The sequence below is a fragment of the Oncorhynchus keta genome, chromosome 37, assembly GCF_023373465.1.
Source record: "Oncorhynchus keta strain PuntledgeMale-10-30-2019 chromosome 37, Oket_V2, whole genome shotgun sequence".
Taxonomy (NCBI): domain Eukaryota; kingdom Metazoa; phylum Chordata; class Actinopteri; order Salmoniformes; family Salmonidae; genus Oncorhynchus; species Oncorhynchus keta.
In genome coordinates, this window is record NC_068457.1 from 26,060,098 (window position 1) to 26,067,441 (window position 7,344).

The 7,344-nt window shown below is 45.9% G+C and overlaps 1 protein-coding gene across 5 annotated transcripts in view; it reads left to right on the forward strand.

The window, feature by feature from the left end:
• The first annotated feature begins 986 nt into the window (after positions 1-986).
• The window catches only part of LOC118380969 (semaphorin-5B-like), a 119,572-nt gene continuing 113,214 nt past the window's right edge, over positions 987-7,344 (forward strand). For all 5 annotated transcript variants that reach the window (XR_008096009.1, XR_008096010.1, XM_052499931.1 and 2 more), the window contains exon 1: positions 987-1,132. The gene's annotated coding sequence lies outside the window, so the exon portion shown is untranslated. The remainder of the gene's footprint in view (positions 1,133-7,344) is intronic.

Below are 7,344 nucleotides of genomic sequence, written 5' to 3' on the forward strand. Positions count from 1 at the left end.
GGGCAGTGTTGTAGGGCAGTTTTGTAGGGCAGTTTTGTAGGGCAGTTTTGTAGGGCAGTTTTGTAGGGCAGTTTTGTAGGGCAGTTTTGTAGGGCAGTTTTGTAGGGCAGGTTGTAGGGCAGTGTTGTAGGGCAGTGTTGTAGGGCAGTTTTGTAGGGCAGTTTTGTAGGGCAGTTTTGTAGGGCAGTTTTGTAGGGCAGTTTTGTAGGGCAGTTTTGTAGGGCAGTTTTGTAGGGCAGTTTTGTAGGGCAGTGTTGTAGGGCAGTGTTGTAGGGCAGTGTTGTAGGGTAGTGTTGTAGGGCAGTGTTGTAGGGCAGTTTTGTAGGGCAGTGTTGTAGGGCAGTGTTGTAGGGCAGCCACTGACCTAAAGAAAAGGAAGAAGCGAAGGTCAATAGAACTGGTTTCTTCTTTAAAATGCTTTTAAAAAAGCAACTTTCCTCCCAGTATTATCATTAAAAGTGTATGTTTTTGTATAACAGGAACGTGTGTGACTGAATAATATCAACACTTTTAATTAAGCTTTTTGCTGACATTTGCAAAATATTTTGTAACATTTCCCATTAATAAAGCATTTGTAATAATACTAATACAAAAATGTAGTTAGAACTGTTAGTAGAATGTCCTATTACTACCAGAGCAAATGTATATCAGGGGACAAAGTATAAAAGCAACCATTCTGTCAAGTAGCCTTATCAATATCAATTAGAACCGTATCACGCCCTTACATCGAGACTGACCATTCTATCCAAAGGGGGGTGCGCATCTCTCACTCTGAATAGAATGAAAACACAATTATATGACTGAAGAAATTAGTTTGAAGAAAAGGCTCTGGGTTGTTAAAAGTTAGCCTACCTACAATTAAATTGTAACAAACATGTCCTTAATTTGAGATTTAAAACACCCTCAACCGATTCGTAGGTTCAAAACTCCCCTTTTAACAGCTGTAGTGGGATCTCCGCACAACATCACAGCGCCTGCAAAGCCAGCCAGGCAGATAGCCACTTGGTAGGAGAGAGACACGTACCGGACAGTGGATACTCTATGGGCTACTGTGCATAGGCCAACGCGCTCTGCTTCAGCCTTCGTATGAAACTAACTTTCTCCAGCAACATAAATGCACCAATAAAGAAAGGTAAGGTTTGTAAAAAATAAATACAAATAAAATGGTAGTGAGACAGCAATTGAATGAACTTAGTTTTCTGGAAAGTTTGACTGCTAGGCAATTTGATCATATTTGAGTAACCATATTTCCATTTCGTAGAAGATGCTTATGTCAAATAATTATTGACTGAACAAGCAACTTCATATAAATGGTGTTATCTGAATGACAAACGCGGTAGAATCTTTGTTATTTGACTCTAGGACGTCTCGTGTTGCGTCAATGTACTGTCCCTTCGATAGATTTTTCAGATCAATTCTGTTATTGGATTTTCGGTTGATGTCAGTATGTGCATCCCGAATCGATTTTAGGCTACCTATGCGCGCAAGATGTTGGCCGGATAGACAAAAGGCAAGAGGTTGGAATCATACCACTAGAGTAAGACTGTCTGATCATTCTGCGGACTGCTTTAGGACATTAGATACAGTATCATGCACATCTTTACGACGCAGCCCTTGACATAATTGTCATTTTCTTGTCTGTTCTAGGCCATATAACATTGATGTTGCCCCAAACTTTGCAACTTTGCTCATAATTTTGGTTAATTATTGCCACTCGTCGATAGAGTGCAGAGTTGAGCAGCAGTTGTCCTTGGGTTTACAGTAGTCTATGGGTTTACAGTAGTCTCTGGGTTTACAGTAGTCTCTGGGCTTACAGTAGTCTCTGGGTTTACAGTAGTCTCTGGGTTTACAGTTGTCCTTGGGTTTACAGTAGTCTCTGGGCTTACAGTAGTCTCTGGGTTTACAGTAGTCTCTGGGTTTACAGTTGTCCTTGGGTTTACAGTAGTCTCTGGGTTTACAGTAGTCTCTGGGTTTACAGTAGTCTCTGGGCTTACAGTAGTCTCTGGGTTTACAGTAGTCTCTGGGTTTACAGTTGTCCTTGGGTTTACAGTAGTCTCTGGGTTTACAGTAGTCTCTGGGTTTAGAGACTACAGTAGTCTCTGGGTTTACAGTAGTCTCTGGGTTTACAGTAGTCTCTGGGTTTACAGTAGTCTCTGGGTTTACAGTATTTGTGTTGATACTGTATGTCTATAATGTTTCATGCACCAGTAGACAACGAGAGTTTATCAAGATGTTTGAAAATAGCACTGTGATGTATTTCTTCCTCACCTAATGGCTTTAATATCACACTTGATGGCTGGTTCATGATGTTTCATGAATACAGCTATAATGTGTCTAAAGTTATCTCATTCTCTGTAAATTCTCATCTGTAATGTAATCTGTGATGATGTATCATGTATATCTCTCAATGAGTGATACTGTATTCTTTGGGGCAAAGATCTGGTTTGTGGCTCTCTGTGTCTCAATTCAATTCAGAGCCTTTATTGGCATCCATCCATCCATCCATCCATCCATCCATCCATCCATCCATCCATCTCTCTCTCTCTCTCTCTCTGTCTCTCTCTCTCTTTCAATTTAATTCAATTCAATTCAATTTGCATTATTGGCATGACGTAACAATGTACATACTGCCAAAGCTTACTTTGGAGATTTACAATATTAACATAATTAATAATAATAATCAATATTGTCAACGGAACAACAGTAACAACAATAACCAGACATTGACCAATACCAATAATCATAGAGGACATGTGCAGGTTGATTGGTCTGTCAGACACTGTCCCTCATCTTATGGCAGGCAGCAATGTAGTGCGCTGCCAACACAGCTCTCTGCTCCTCTGTTTAATCTGTTCTAAACAGACCTATTGAGGATTCAATAGCTTCCCTCAATTCATCTCCCTCAGCGCAAGTCCAGTTCACATTAACAGATCTGTTCACACAAGCTGTGATGACCCCCTCACCCTGTCCTATTGTAATGACTGTCCCTCACCCTGTCCTATTGTAATGACTGCCCCTCACCCTGTCCTATTGTAATGACTGTCCCTCACCCTGTCCTATTGTAATGACTGCCCCTCACCCTGTCCTATTGTAATGACTGCCCCTCACCCTGTCCTATTGTAATGACTGTCCCTCACCCTGTCCTATTGTAATGACTGCCCCTCACCCTGTCCTATTGTAATGACTGCCCCTCACCCTGTCCTATTGTAATGACTGTCCCTCACCCTGTCCTATTGTAATGACTGTCCCTCACCCTGTCCTATTGTAATGACTGTCCCTCACCCTGTCCTATTGTAATGACTGTCCCTCACCCTGTCCTATTGTAATGACTGTCCCTCACCCTGTCCTATTGTAATGACTGTCCCTCACCCTGTCCTATTGTAATGACTGTCCCTCACCCTGTCCTATTGTAATGACTGCCCCTCACCCTGTCCTATTGTAATGACTGCCCCTCACCCTGTCCTATTTTAATGACTGCCCCTCACCCTGTCCTATTGTAATGACTGTCCCTCACCCTGTCCTATATTGTAATGACTGTCCCTCACCCTGTCCTATTTTAATGACTGCCCCTCACCCTGTCCTATTGTAATGACTGTCCCTCACCCTGTCCTATTGTAATGACTGCCCCTCACCCTGTCCTATTGTAATGACTGTCCCTCACCCTGTCCTATTGTAATGACTGTCCCTCACCCTGTCCTATTGTAATGACTGTCCCTCACCCTGTCCTATTGTAATGACTGTCCCTCACCCTGTCCTATTGTAATGACTGTCCCTCACCCTGTCCTATTGTAATGACTGTCCCTCACCCTGTCCTATTGTAATGACTGTCCCTCACCCTGTCCTATATTGTAATGACTGTCCCTTACCCTGTCCTATTTTAATGACTGCCCCTCACCCTGTCCTATTGTGATGACTGTCCCTCACCCTGTCCTATTGTAATGACTGTCCCTCACCCTGTCCTATTGTAATGACTGTCCCTCACCCTGTTATATTGTAATGACTGCCCCTCACCCTGTCCTATTGTAATGACTGTCCCTCACCCTGTTATATTGTAATGACTGTCCCTCACCCTGTCCTATTGTAATGACTGTCCCTCACCCTGTCCTATTGTAATGACTGTCCCTCACCCTGTCCTATTGTAATGACTGTCCCTCACCCTGTCCTATTGTAATGACTGTCCCTCACCCTGTCCTATTGTAATGACTTATCCTCACCCTGTCCTATTGTAATGACTTATCCTCACCCTGTCCTATTGTAATGACTGCCCCTCACCCTGTCCTACCTGGCTACAGAAGTGGAACATGAGCTTCAGTGATAAGGGCTAGAAAAGGTCAGGGGGTAGAGAAGAACTTGTGTCCATTGTGAGTTGGCGCACCTTCACAGACAAGAGCAGTACAGCAGTCAACTACAAGACCTGAGGAGAGAGGAGGAGAGACATTGATTATATTCCATTCTAAACAACTCTGGTAGCATGTCTGTGTACAACATGATCGGAGCTGAGAGAGGAACGTGGAGAGAGGAGAGGAGAGAGATGCTTGTTACTGCATGTTAAAACTATTGGCTGGTGGAGTATGCTACTACAGAGATTTAATGGCTTGGACCTGCGGGGCTCAGCTCTGGTCTGTCTGTCGCTCTGTCTGTCTGGCTGCCTGTCTGGCTGGCTGCCTGCATGTCTCTGTCTGTCTGGCTGCCTGCCTGCATGTCTCTGTCTGTCTGCCGGCCTGTCTGCCGGCCTGTCTGTCGGCCTGTCTGTCGGCCTGTCTGTCGGCCTGTCTGTCGGCCTGTCTGTCGGCCTGTCTGTCGGCCTGTCTGTCTGTCTGTCTGTCTGTCTGTCTGTCTGTCTGTCTGTCTGTCTGTCTGTCGGCCTGTCTGTCGGCCTGTCTGTCGGCCTGTCTGTCTGTCTGTCTGTCTGTCTGTCTGTCTGTCTGTCTGTCTGTCTGTCTGTCTGTCTGTCTGTCTGTCTGTCGGACTGTCTGTCTGTCTGTCGGCCTGTCTGTCTGTGTATTCTTAGGTCTCAGGAGTAGTGTTTCTCTGCTCAATCGCTTCAGCTCTTGTCCCAACAACACAGAAACAAAAATACTACTCCCCAGGCTGTTCAGAAGAGTACCTCTGATGTATTTGAGTACAGCTTGGTGCCATGACTTATCCATGTGTTTAGTTACATCTGCCTGTTTCTCATCGGAGAACACAAAGAATGCTCCCCCGTCAACACACGCTCGCTCGCTTGCTTGTACACACACACACACACACACACACACACACACACACACACACACACACACACACACACACACACACACACACACACACACACCTCTCAGTGATCTGCTGTAACAGACTAACTGTGACTCCATTGCATTTGGGATTGTGATTCTTGCTCTGTAGGTCTCTGGTGTTTGATGGGAAACGGTCAAATCTAGAGGACAGTTTCCCCTTCCACTACATTAATAATACAGTAAGACTGTTGAATGATTCATTGATAAAATCCCCCATCCTCACAAAACTCAACCTCTGTGACCTCTTTCACTTCCCCATTTAATTCCTAGTAATTTCTTATCTCCCGTTTACGTTTAGCGGGTTGGATTAAATGTGTATTTGATGTGTATGTACATATATACAGTAGGATGTTAATTTGAGACAGTTTACTACAGCAGGAACAAGACATGTGAAATGTGGATTATTATTAAGGGACAGTTTTATATGGGTGGAAACATTTTTAGTAAGGGACAATCAAGTCGAACATTTCAAAGTGGAAATGACAAACTTCAGAAGCCTTTTTTTAAACCTCATATACAATAAAAGTTGAACATGTTCTGCATTGCAGGAAAGTTCTCCTGCAACAGGGTGATCAAATGAAGATCCTACATCTGTAGGGCAACCACCTGGCCCAGAGCAACAAGGCTGCTCTCTCTCAGCGTCAGGACTACAGAATACACTCTTTACTATGCGGCTGGTGGAAGCAGCCATTAAATCATTTTAGTACCAGGTTAGCCAGAGACCACAGCTCCCCTCTCTCTCTCCACTGCTGTTTTACTGGGATGGCGGGAGGGGGGAGGGTTAGGGGAGGGGGGAGAGTCACCTGCCCAGGGGGGCTATGGTGGTCACCCTGCACAGACCATGTCATTCACTAAGGGGGCTTAGATGAGTGCATGTGTGTGTGTGCGTGTGCGTGTGTGTGCGTGTGCGTGTGTGTGTGTGTGTGTGTGTGCGTGTGCGGCTATATTACCAGAGTAACAAAATAAACGTTGACACTCCCAAGAGGGGGGTCAAAGGCAAGCACAGCCACGCTTGTTGAAGTCAGGTTATCCCAATGTTTGAAGTAAAAGTCAAAGACAATATTTCGATGTGCGAGGCCCCTGGCTCACAGTGGAGTGCTATGCTGTCAGACAAGGGCCCCATTGATGCCTCTGGAGAGGAAAGTGAGGGGAGGTTTCCCAGGGAGGTCCCTGGACTGTTGTATCTGAAGGGGTCTAGGATGCTCTGCTGGCCAAACCAACCGTACTGTGATGGCTCAGATATTTTTGTACATTCCAGTACAGTTCCATCAACTATGGTAAATGGGTAAGTCTAGCACAGACTTACCCTTCGCTGTCAACCCTGACTTAGCCTTGACTCCAGTACCCTGACCTAGCCTTGACTCCAGTACCCTGACCTAGCCTTGACTCCAGTACCCTGACCTAGCCTTGACTCCAGTACCCTGACCTAGCCTTGACTCCAGTACCCTGACCTAGCCTTGACTCCAGTACCCTGACCTAGCCTTGACTCCAGTACCCTGACCTAGCCTTGACTCCAGTACCCTGACCTAGCCTTGACTCCAGTACCCTGACCTAGCCTTGACTCCAGTACCCTGACCTAGCCTTGACTCCAGTACCCTGACCTAGCCTTGACTCCAGTACCCTGACCTAGCCTTGACTCCAGTACCCTGACCTAGCCTTGACTCCTGTACCCTGACCTAGCCTTGACTCCTGTACCCTGACCTAGCCTTGACTCCTGTACCCTGACCTAGCCTTGACTCCTGTACCCTGACCTAGCCTTGACTCCTGTACCCTGACCTAGCCTTGACTCCAGTACCCTGACCTAGCCTTGACTCCTGTACCCTGACCTAGCCTTGACTCCTGTACCCTGACCTAGCCTTGACTCCTGTACCCTGACCTAGCCTTGACTCCTGTACCCTGACCTAGCCTTGACTCCTGTACCCTGACCTAGCCTTGACTCCTGTACCCTATACTGTATGCATCCTGACCATCTACTCTCATACTCTGTCTCTGGTGAGAGTGAGCGTGAGAGTGAGAGTGAGAGAGAGGGAGAGAGTCATAGAGCTCATTGCCCTTTATGGTTGTGAGG